Source organism: Ipomoea nil, unplaced genomic scaffold (assembly GCF_001879475.1).
Source record: "Ipomoea nil cultivar Tokyo-kokei standard unplaced genomic scaffold, Asagao_1.1 scaffold1259, whole genome shotgun sequence".
In the NCBI taxonomy this organism is placed as follows: Eukaryota; Viridiplantae; Streptophyta; class Magnoliopsida; order Solanales; family Convolvulaceae; genus Ipomoea; species Ipomoea nil.
The window spans coordinates 2,167,084-2,180,057 of NW_017617687.1; positions in this window are offsets into that span (position 1 = coordinate 2,167,084).

Here is a 12,974-nt window from a genome sequence, read left to right on the forward strand (position 1 = left end):
AAGATAACTGGATAAAAGGAATCCAAAACGGGGTGTTATGCCACGTATACCACGCTAGGTATACGCTACGGCGATAATCTGCAAGTGTAACACTATCCCAAAAACAACAAACTAGAACAATCTAAAGACATTGGCACACAGGCCTCAACAACACTGTCTAAAGATACAGGTGCTAAGCTACCGGCTCTAGACATCGCGCTCGACTACGCATCACCTGAAAGATACAAAGATAAACATCGGGGCGACGCCCGGTCAGCGAAAGATGCTGGTAACCCACCAATACCGTTAAGTATCATAAATAGGTAGATATATAATATGAAAACCATTTTCGAAACGGAATACATATATATAAGTCAAAAGCCAAGATCAAAAGACAACACAAGACTCACCACTCAAAAGGATAAAACCGGGAACACATCCCAACCACAAAGATTAACCACACACAAGGATAAAGACTCACCCACCGGCAACACATGCCAAAACACCACACCACAAGTCTCCGTGACTACACACGTCACGAGAGAAGAGAACTTACCACAACAACGGCTTCACAAGCCCTCGTGACATCACACATCACGAGTTGATATGCCTTCCTTATGCCCTGTTCAAACCTTATGGCTACCCCCAACCTTGTACCTTCGGTGCCAACCATTACCTCCAGAAAACCCCTGTATAGCGGTCCAACCTTATTCCGTCGGGACCGTCGTCCCCCACCTACAGACCACCAACGAAAACCCACCAATTCACGGCACACATGCCCGGATAACACAATGTTATCCCCCAAACACGTGGACTCAGCCACAACTCCATGAAATCACGTCACGGCCACCACGAGGACCGCTGCAATACCTTGGTGACTAGTGTCCCATACCACTAATCGTGCAATCCAGGTAGAGCCACACACACACCACCACTCACACGAAACGAACAACGGATTGCAAGAGAAGGTATGAAACACACTCAATCAAGAGACAGGTCACTACCCATCGACAACAACGACGCTAGCATTAAGATAATAACTAGCAAGCTCAACAATGAGGAAACTCAAGATAGTTCCGAGGAACACACAAGACACCACACGGTTCAACGAAACACAATGTTGAACACTTAGCACGATTCACAACACCAAAGATCCTACATGGATACCTACCATAAAGCTCTATACCTACGAACAACGGGAGGCCAAAATCAAAGACCAAGACAAACGAATCACGGGGAACAAATCCCGAACCAACTCCACCGTGTTTGTAACACCCCAAAATTTGACTTTCAAAACTTTCGTTAAATGAAATTAGAATTCAAAACTTACTATAAATAGAATTACTAAAAATGATATTTATTATAAAATGTACTTCAGTTCAAGTCTTAAATAATTCGTAATTCAAATTCTAACACTTAGAGGGTGCTACCGCCACATCTAATCTATCAAGACTAGATGCAAGGCTAATCACAAACAATCTAATATTTCAATCACTAACTATTACATTTATTCCTTTCTTCTTCTAACACGCTCTTTCACTTCAAGCTTTCATCATTCCCTGTTCACATTTTTTTTTTTCAAAAGAAACACATAACAAACAGTGGAGATTAGCAAAACGTGCTAAGTAAGGGTTACTTTGCCCGGAAACAAAATTTAAAATAAAATAAGGTACATTGCTTTCAAAAAAAAATAACTTTTCTTTATAAACTTACAAAACTTTCTTCAACTCCTCGACAACTTGTTAACAAATCAAAATGTACCTTTAAATATTTAATTTCTTTTCCACATACAAATAATTATTTTAGAAGAACATCACCACAATAATAATTAGCCACATGGCTTACTTAAAAATCGATATGTGCTTTTAAAATATTTGATTCCTCTTTTCAAGTAAATACAAGTTTTTATGGAAAATCACCAATCACATAAATGGGCACGAAATAACATATCCGGTAATATAAATGGGCATAAGATCCCATAGCCGATATAAATGGGCATAAGGTCCCATAGCCGATATAAATGGGCGTAAAATCCCATAGCTGATATAAATGGGCATCAAATCCCATAACCAATATAAATGGGTATAAATCCCATAGCCAATATAAATGAGCATCAAATCCATAGCCAAAATAAATGGGTATAAAATCCCATAGCCAATATAAATGGGCATCAAATCCCTTAGCCAAAATAAATGGGTATAAAATCCCATAGCCAATATAAATGGGCATCAAATCCCATAGCCAAAATAAATGGGTATAAAATCCCATAGCCAATATAAATGGGCATCAAATCCCATAGCCAAAATAAATGGGTATAAAATCCCATAGCCAATATAAATGGTTTATCACAATAACATACCAAATCATCTCTTGGAAAATACAAATTTCATATAATGCATACAAACAATTCATTTTAACGGTAACATACACTTATACCATTCCATCATCAAACATAGAGATATTTTCGTCAATATATTTATATTTATTATTATTAGTATTATTTTTATATACATGTACCGTAATACATATTTACACTCATTCAAGAAAAACAATTATTATTATTTTGTTTATTTCATACGTCATTCCCATACAACAAGTCAAGACAATCTTTATATATATATATATATATATATATATATATATATATATATACACACACACACACACACACTAAACCGTATACATAATACACTTAATCATAAATAATTTTATTAGTTATTACTATTGATATATTTCTTCCCCAAAAACAAAACTTAATAATTGAGAGAATAGAATAACCAAGTAAAATAATAATTTCTCTTTTCCTTTTCTCTTCTAAAATAACAAGGAAACATTTGTACATACATATATATAATCATACTTTTATTTCGGCTATTTCACGATACACACTAATACATATGTATATTTTTTTACATTTTTTTTATTTTTTAAAGGAACTTAATTATATGTAGCTAAATCATGTGATCAAGATTATTGATGAAATAAAGTCATGTTTCTACACTTCATGCATTCATACGAAAATTTATACAAGAATCAACAAAATGGTATCAATTAATCACTTAGGAAAATTCATATCATTTCATGTACCAAAACATTTTCATAATCATCAACTAAACAAAATCTATATATTTTGAAAATAAGGCAAGGTAAAAAGAAACACAACCACTTACTTGAGAGTTCATTTCTTCCAATATTCCTCTTAATCTTTCAAGGATTCAAAGGCTCATCTTTAGGCTTGAAGGGACTTCTTAAGTCTTGAAGGGAATAAAGGAGAGAAGAATTTTTTTTTTCTTTTAAGGAATGCCGAATGATGAAGAAAAAAGAAGAGAAATATATGATTTTTTCCTTGTGAGAATTGGCTATGTGAAGGGAAGGAAGAAGGAGAAGAATTCTTTTCTAAATCACTAGTAATTCAATATTAAATGGAAGAGTAATTCAAGGATGTAACTTCCCATCACTCATTTGTTACCCCCAATCTATAATTCAAAACTCCCAATCAATATCAAATATTTAGTTTATATTATATAAAAATATAATTGTACACCATATACTAATATATCACATACTAGATATACAATTATTACACTCATAAATATATATATATATATACATATATATATATATATATATATATATATATATATATATATATACATATATATACTGCAAAATATCTACTAATAATAATAATTATATATATCTATACACATACATACTTAGTAAATTTATGTACATATACTATACACACATAATTACATATGTATTAAACATGTTATAAAATACATTTTATATTTAAATGTATATAAAATCATACGGTCCAATAATAATTATTTTGTAGTTCAAATTAATACATAACTACTTATAACAAAAATATTATTTTTATTTATAACGACAAATATAATAGAGATGAGATTCTCTAATGGCTCAATCAAAAAATGACTCGATCAGAAAGAAGTAATTATTTTGAAAAGTTAGACTATCTAATTTTAGAAAGGCTAGAAAAGCCGGGTATCACAGTGTTCCCCGCGGGTGGACCCACGGGTAGTGCCCCACCCGTGGTCCCGCCCGCGGGTACACAACCCGCAGGGCACACGTTCCCGGCGGGTAGGTCGGCGGGTGGTGCCCCGCCCGCCGTTCCGCCCGCAGGTACGTCCCAGTACCACAACAAATCCCTTCGGGGATTTTCTCCTCCAAACACAAATTCAAGTCCAAAACATGCCAAATCTCACCAAACACAACAAAATGACTTGAACCAAGGAAAATGCCAATCAATGGCACAAAGGAATCCTAAACACAAGCTCTAGATATGCAATATCACAAGATAAATGCATAAACTCTCACATTTCATATCAAAACACAAGTAGAAGCCAAGAAATCATATATAGGTAAGCAAAATAGGTTTTGTAGAGCATGGGTTACCTCTTGAAGACCAAAAGACTCTTCTTACACCACAACAAGCTCTCCACTAAGCTCACTAGCTAAACCCACTTCAAGATCAAACCAAAAGATCATAAAGATCCAACATTTAAGAAAAAGACAACTAAGATGGAACCAAAAAGACTAGACAAGCTTAGATCTTACCCTTCTAGATGCCAAAATAGAGGAAAGATTGAATCTTGGAAGCAAAGCTTGGAATCTTGACAAAGGCTTCTTTTGGCTTGAAGAACAAGCTACTCTTGTTTTCTAGAGAGAAGGTAGAGATATTTTCTAGGAAATGTAAGGGAATGAAATGAAGAAGTCTTCTAGGTTTAGGTTACAAGACTAGCTCTTGGTGAAAAGACAAGGATACCCTTACTAACTCTTAGAAAGTGTAAGGAACAAGGGAACTCCTCTTAAAGCACAAGGTACAACACAACTTAAAGATTGACTAGTCAAATACTTGTCCTTGAGTATAAAAAATCAGGATTTTAGGAATCAATTCCTCAAAAGAAATAGAATTAATTACTCAATTAATTCATGGTTTGGAGTATGGATTTTTGGGGTGTCACAACGGCGGGTAGAGCTCCACCCGCCGCCCCACCCGCGGGGTACAAGGCTTTGTGTGTGACACCCCGAAATCCAAATTCGGTTAAGGGATTAATTAAGTAATTAATCCTATTTCAATTTGTAATTTAATTCCTTAAATTCCTGAAACTTAATAGTTGCGGACTAGTAATTGACTATTCAACCCCATAGTCAAAGTTGTACCTTGAGCTTTGTAAGGAGTTCCCTTGTTCCTTACACCTCTCCATGTTAGTAACGATATTCTTGACCTTTCACCTTGTGCTAGTATTGTAACCTAACCTAGTGAGAACACCTCATTTCTATCCTTACATTTTCCAAATTCGAGCTCTACCTTCTCTTTAAAAAGGTAGATAGCTTTTCTTCCAAGCCAAGTTGAAGCTTTGTCAAGACTTCAAGAGTTGTCTCTAAGATTCTACCTTTCATACATTTGGGCGTCTAGGAGGGTAAGATCCATGTTCATCTTGGGTTTTTAGTGTTCTCTTAGGTGTCTTTTCTTAAAGATAGGATCTTTATGATCTTTTGGTGTGTTCTTGAAGTGGGTTTGGAAGGTGAGCTTTGATAAGAGCTTGGGGGTGGTGTTAAGTGAAGGTTTCTGGTCTACAAGAGGTAACCCACACTCTACAAAATCTATTTTGCTTACCTATATGAATATTTCATGGATTCTACATGTGTTTTCCTATGAAATGTGAGTGTTTATGCATTGTCTTGTGAAAATACATATCTAGAGCTTGTGTTTAGGGTTCTTGTATGCCATTGCTTGGCTATTCCTTTGATTCAAGTCATTTTGTTGTATTTGGTGAGATTTGGCATGTTTTGGACTTGAATTTGAGTTTGCAGTTGAAAATCCCCAAAGGGATTATTTTGGGCACAGGTGCGTACCCGCGGGCGGAACGGCGGGCAGAACCCTACCCGCCGCCCCGCCGGCGGGAACAGGTGGCTTGTGGGTGTATGTACCAGCGGGCAGGACCATGGGTAGGCGCCTACCCATGGGTCCACCCGCAGGGTACATGGTGTGGTTGTTGTGGGATTTGTTCCCCGTGATTCTTTTGACTCGGTATTTCGTCTTTTGACTTCCCGGTGTTCTTTTGTAGAACTATTTGAGCGTCTTCTTCATTTTTTGTATGTCTAGAACTATATGGTAGGATTCCATATAGGTTTTGGTGTCATGAATCGTGCTAAGTGTTCAACATTGTGTTTCGTTGAACCATGATGAGCCTTGGCTGTTCTTCGGAACTACGTTTGGTTTACCCGTTTAATAAGCATGCTAGTTCGGTGTTTAAATGCTAGCGTGTGTGTTGTTTGTACCTTCCTATTGGATGATGATAACTAGTGTTATTCATCATTGTTGTTGTTGGACTGTGATCCATTCCTGGATTGAGTATGGTTTCATACCTTCGTTGTGATCCGTTTGATTGATTCCTGTTGAGGTGTGGTGTGGGTGGCTTTACCTGGATTGCACGATTAGTGGTATAGGTCACTAGTCACCAAGGTATTGCAGTTGTAACACCCCAGATTTTCAAGATATTTAAAACTTATAAATTAAGGGTGCAATCTCATTAAATCCCAACAGAGTACAAGTGTACGGGGTGCTCTGCCACACCTGAGCTAGAGAACCCAGGTGCACAGGCTAACTAACTAATGTCTCAAAGATATGAATGCATAAATGTGGCACGCAGGCCGAAAGAGAAACTAACTACTTCTATGATCCAAGCTCTAGCGCACTCCAGTGACTTAACCTTCTGTGCCTGAAAGCCAAATATATCTGTTCAGCGAGAGATGCTGGTAACCCACTCCAACTTGTTGAAATACATTACATATAGAGATATATATATAGATATACGAAAAGTCATTTCGAAGCATGAAGATATATCCTACGAGACTCTAGCTTTTAAAACCGGGAATGACTCGACAGATAAGGCTAGATACAAGCAACAGTTATAACCAGCGTATATGATCCACAACAGGCAAGACAGATAAAGATAAGCACAATTAATAATCACAACCCAACATAAACAATCCCCAGCATAAACCCCTTAGTCACATCCCCCAATATACTCATAAACACAACTCCACCATATCTCATCACATAACACACTTTGTTGGCGCCACAGGTACAATCGCATGCCCATACATGAGGGTCAGCGTATATAGCTCTGACACGGCCCCGCAGCACCCTGCCTCGTCTCACATTACGGAGGAGCCGATCGCAACCGACCGATGAACCGCAGCTCATCATAATGTTTGATCGCAACCAAATATTGGACCGCAGCCCAAGAGTATGTCATCTGACCGCAACCAGGAAAGTATGAACCGCAGCTCATGTAGAAACGTTTGATCGCAACCAAACGGTGGACCGCAGCCCAAGAGTGTAAATCTGACCGCAGCCAGCTTCTGAACCGCAGCTCAGGAATAACCAATCCGATCGCAACCGAATTGGGGTATCATGCACACATAACACATAGCAAGCACATGCAACCCACATTAACACATTGGGAAGGGGGAGAAAGCGTATAACGAAACCTATGCGTGATCCTTCACATACTAAGAATGGTCCTAAGGGGTTCAAACTTCTTCCACCTAGGTCAACGGGATACCAATTCAACTAGCATGCAATATATAAGACTCATTAACCTACGAACGGTACCCGAAACATCAAACTAGACACGGCACAATGAACGGAGTCCGTTGGGACACCACGGGGATCGGGGATATATCAAACGGGGAAGCCGGGGTCCCGAATGGGGGAGACTTCTAGCGGGTAGCCGGTGGGTGGGGGGGCCACCCGCCGGTAAACACTGTTCCGGGCAGCGGGTCGCCGGTGGGCAGCTGCCCGCCCGCCGGCTGCCCGCTGCCGGAGACGCCCCTTCTGGCCGCGGGTAGGTGGCGGGTCCCCTACCCCCCACCTACCCCCCACTGACTCTTTATACACAAAACGCCCCGGGAACCATTGTGGAACCCGAAACCATGCTTACACACTTTACAACGCAATTGACGATCAACACGTAGACAATTAACTGATCAAATACGAGAAACGTACGGCACATAACCTATCATGCTTTTCTAAACATAATTGACACCCAAACATGCGATTTCCCCACCCGATACACCAAGAATAATATCATACGATACAACCTAGGGTTCTAATCACTTTTATACCAACAAGAATGCGATTCGTCTTCTAAAAACAAGATTCGGTAAAAATATCACATAAACATCAAGAACGCCAACAAGAACATCAACCTAGGGTTCTAATTACTTTTACATCAACAAGAATACGGTTCGTCTTCTAATTACAAGATTCGGTACAAATAACACATAAGCATCAAGAACGCCATACAATTATCAAGAACAACATATAATCATCAAGAACTCAACATAATCGTTAAGAACACCATAATTATCAAGAATCTCCCGATATCAAGGTCACCCATGGAATTATCCCATCAATCATCAATAATAACATCACAAATCATCAATACACAATAATATGGGGAAATCCTACGGGGGAAATCATAGCTATGAAAATAGGTTGTTGAGACATGGGTTACCTCTTAGCCTTAATTAATTCCTTGGCTATGAAGGGTCTTTCTTTAAGCCTTCTTCTTTCTTGATTTCTCCTAAGGGGATTCTTGGAACTTCTTGTGTGGTGAGAGATTATGGTGGTGAAAGATCTAGGTGCCTCCTATATCCCTATTTATATATTTAAGACTCCTAATTAGGGTTTGAATGGTATGGGTTTACTAATTCTATTCCTTATAGGACTAAGGGCTTATTTTAGGGATAAGGGTCCATGGTCCATAGTGGACCATATTAATTAATTAAAGGGAATCCTAATCGTAGTCTGAATAGTAAAAGGCCTACTTCCTTTATTCCTAATAGATAACTAGGTCTAGGATTCCTAATTAGAATCTGAATAGTAAAGGGTTTACTTTCTTTATTCCTAATAGGCTTAGGACTCTAATTTAGGCAAGGGTCCACGGTTCATGGTGGACCTTATTAATTAATTAAAGGAAACCTAACCGAATTAAATCATATTTAATTATTATTAATGGGATTAATTAAATAATTAATCCGGGATTGAAGGCCGTAACACGGGGTGTTACACTCTCCCCCCCCCTTACGAGAAACTTCGTCCCCGAAGCTTGGAAATCATTGCGGGGGTAACGAGTCCAAAGTAGTACGGTGGTCCTATAGCGAAAGCATTCTACTGGGAAACTGTATAATTGTATGTTTATGTGTGCTGGGTTTTTGGGAAAGATTAGGTTTAAAGGGCTAAGAGAGTGGGTTTCAAACCTGAGGACAAAGTGAATTTAGGAATTAGGATCATAGTTTTCATGGTTGCAACTTAGGGTGCGAGGTTGCCACCTTGTATGGAATCGTTAAAATAGGGGATCAAGAGTGTGGTTGAAGGGTAGAAAGGGTTTTGAAATAAGGAGGGGGCCAATTTTCCGAGGGAGGGAAGGGAATTCGGCTATGATGGGTTAAGGGTTCTCGATCTTCAAGTGACTATTCTGGTTTGATGCTTTGATCACGACGTATTGACGAACTGATGATCCTTCTTCCTTGGTGTTGGCACTTGCTTGACTTTAAGATCCTTGTTAGACCTTGCTTCCCAGGCTAAGGTTTCATCCTTCTCCCCAATCTTGAGGGAATCTCCCGTGATGATTTAACACTTACTTCTTTAATGCGTCCAAGGTTTTGACCAAGTTTGGTCAACCAAGCCAATCTCTTAGGGTGCACTTCCCAAATTCTTCCCAAAGTTTCTTGGGAGTCGGTAAACTTTGGGTTGATTTTTCCTTCTTATTGAATTTCATCTCCTCTTTAGTGAATGAAATTCTTAGTAAGACTTCATGTCTTCCCCGAGGTTTGACTAGTTGTGCCTTTTTTGTGTTACTTTTAATGGTGAGGGTGTCCTTGCATGCTCTTTTCCTTTTGAAGCGCTGTTGGTTACCTAACCTCGTTGTGGAATGACTCGGTGACTTTACGAGTCATCTCATTTCCTTGTGGGTCCTTAATGACCCTTGAGATCTTGGCACAAATGTGCTTTTTACTTTTTGCCTAGCACCACAGACTATGTAGTTCTTGATTCCATACAACTTGTAAGGAGTCTTCTGATTTGCTTGAACGATATCCATGGTCTGAAGGAGTCCCGGTCTATCCTTAGCATTTTGACTTTTAAGGTCTTTGTGAGTCCTTAGCATGAGTTCCCAACTTGCCTCCTTGGTTTGCACAATCCTTTATGCCAATCATCCCTAGTCGGTTGCATCGTAGAGTCCAACTTCAACCCCACGTGTAATGCGATTGGTTGTGCTTTTTCGATGGTGTCTTGCGTGTCAAGGTCGTTTACCGATGACACCATGTTTGGGCGACCCATGGTTCTTTACCCAAGACTCGCGTTCATCAATCGAGGCACACAAGTGCGCCATGAATCAATAAAGTGAGGAGTTAAGAAATCAGCACATTGTACCAGTGGGCGCGAGGTGGGCGGTCGTCCGCCTGCCAAGCTCCTATTGGGGACCCGTCAAGGTCCCGTTGGGGACCCGCGGGAAGGTGACTCGGAAGAGTGAATTCCTTCGGGGAAAATCCCAAGAATGCACAGACTCAAGTCCCGACAAGCCCCATGTCTGTGTGCACAATAGAAGGGACTTGAATACATAGGGTGGCCCATCGTATAGTTTTATTGATCCTTAGGTACGAGTTTATAGATGAGTCAAGAGTCTCGCATGTTCTTTTTGCTCAGTAGGTCGGGTCCGGTTTCCAATTAGCAACCTCGTCACCTTCACCGGGTGGTTGGTTATAAGCCAACTTTGTCTTTGCCTTGCTTGATTAATGATAAGCCTTCTTTGTTTTTCTTAGAGCTCGGCTTGTCGCTCGTTCTTTGTTCAGTCCTTTGGTAACCAAGTGCTTGGTGATGCATTTCTCTTCCTTGGAATGCATTGATTGACTGCCTTTGACGTCGCATGGTGTTTTGGCGATTTTGTGTGTCACATGTACTTCTTACGGTGTCATAAAACCATCAAGGTCCTTGTTCCTAGGTAAGACCCTTATCGCCGGGAGGCTCTAGTTGTATAATACTTTCCATGCGTCTGTCGCCTCTTCTTGTCATATCGAGTCCTTTTCGACAATTCGTGCTAACGATTGAGAAAAGACGTTGTTTATGTACTACTTTTCTTTCTTGCGTTTAATTGGCGTTCCCGGTCTCCGGGCTGGGATAGTTGCGCCCATTCTTAACCAGTTTCGGAAGGGTTTGCTCATGCTGGAGGGAGCGGTCTCTACCCACCTGGTTAATAGCCGGTATGGTTCTCAGCCCATCCGACTGCCCATATAGCCCGATTGATCTCGACCAAATCGGGGTAACATGCACACATAACACATAGCAAGCACATGCAACCCACATTAACACATTGGGAAGGGGGAGAAAGCGTATAACAAAACCTATGCGTGATCCTTCACATACTAAGAATATTCCTAAGGGGTTCATATTTCTTTTACCTAGGTCAACGGGATACCAATTCAACTAGCATGCAATATATAAGACTCATACGACCTACGAACGGTACCCGAAAATCAAACTAGACATAGGCATGATAGACGGAGTCCGTTGGGACACCACGGGGGTCGGGGGAACATCAAACGGGGAAGCCGGGATCCCGAAGTGGGGTACAAACCAGCGGGTAGCCGGTGGGTGGGGGGTCACCCCCCGGCTGCCCGCCGACGTTCTACTATTCCGGGCAGCGGGCGCCCGGCGGGCAGCTGCCCGCTGCCGGCGTTGCCCAATTAGGCCGTGGGTAGGTGGCAGGTCCCCTACCCCCCACTGACTCTTATTCACCAAAAACGCCCCGGGAACCTTTGTGGAACCCGAAACCCTACTTAGACACTTTTAAACACAATTGATAACACACGTAGACAATTAACGGATCAAAATCAAGAAACGTATGGCTCATAACCTATCATGTTTTTCTAAACATAATCAACACCCAATCATGCGAATTCCCATCCAATATACCAAGATTAATACCATACGGATTCCACGATATAACCTAGGGTTCTAAATATTTTTAAATCAACAAGAACACAATTCATCTTCCAAAATCAAGATTCGGTAGGAATGTCATATGATCATCAAGAATCTCATATAATCATTAAGAACATCAAGAACACCATATAATTATCAAGAACGTCATATAATCATCAAGAACACCATAATTATCAAGAACGTCATATAATCATCAAGAACACCATAATTATCAAGAACCTCTCCTCATCAAGATCACCCATGGAAACATCCCATCAATCATCAATAATAATATCACAAATAAACAATACACAATATTATGGGAAAATCCTAAGAGGGGAATCATAGCTATGAAAATAGGTTTTGTTGAGACATGGGTTACCTCTTAGCCTTAATTAATTCCTTGGCTATGAAGGGTCTTTCTTTAAGCTTTCTTGCTTTCTTGATTTCTTCTAAGGGAATTCTTGGAGCTCTTTGGGTGGTGAGACGTTATTGTGGTGGGGGGGTTCTAGGTGCCTCTTAAGTCCCCTATTTATATATATTTAAGAGTCCTAATTAGGAACTAATATTATAGGCTTGCTAATTCTATTCCTTTTGGGACTAAGAATTGGTTTAGGGATAAGGGCTCATGAACTATGGTGGGCCTTTCCTAATTAATTATTGTGATTTAATTCTTTCCTTTGGGTGATTGGTTAAATGATTAATTGGTTTTAGGGATCGTAACACGGGGTGTTACACTCTCCCCCCCTTACGAGGGGCTTCGTCCCCGAAGCCTGGTGTGTTATTCCATTCTTTCACCCCTAGGCATCCCGCATCTTGGTCTCCCGGTTAGGAATGTGGCCACACGTTTTGCCTTAGCTGGGGTAGACTGGATTTTTGGTGGTGTTGTGATAGAAGGATTTTGGGTCTACCTCGGTCTCCTACTCCTGAGCTGGACGCCCCGCGAGTGCCCAAGGTGGCCTCGATTGCTACCACC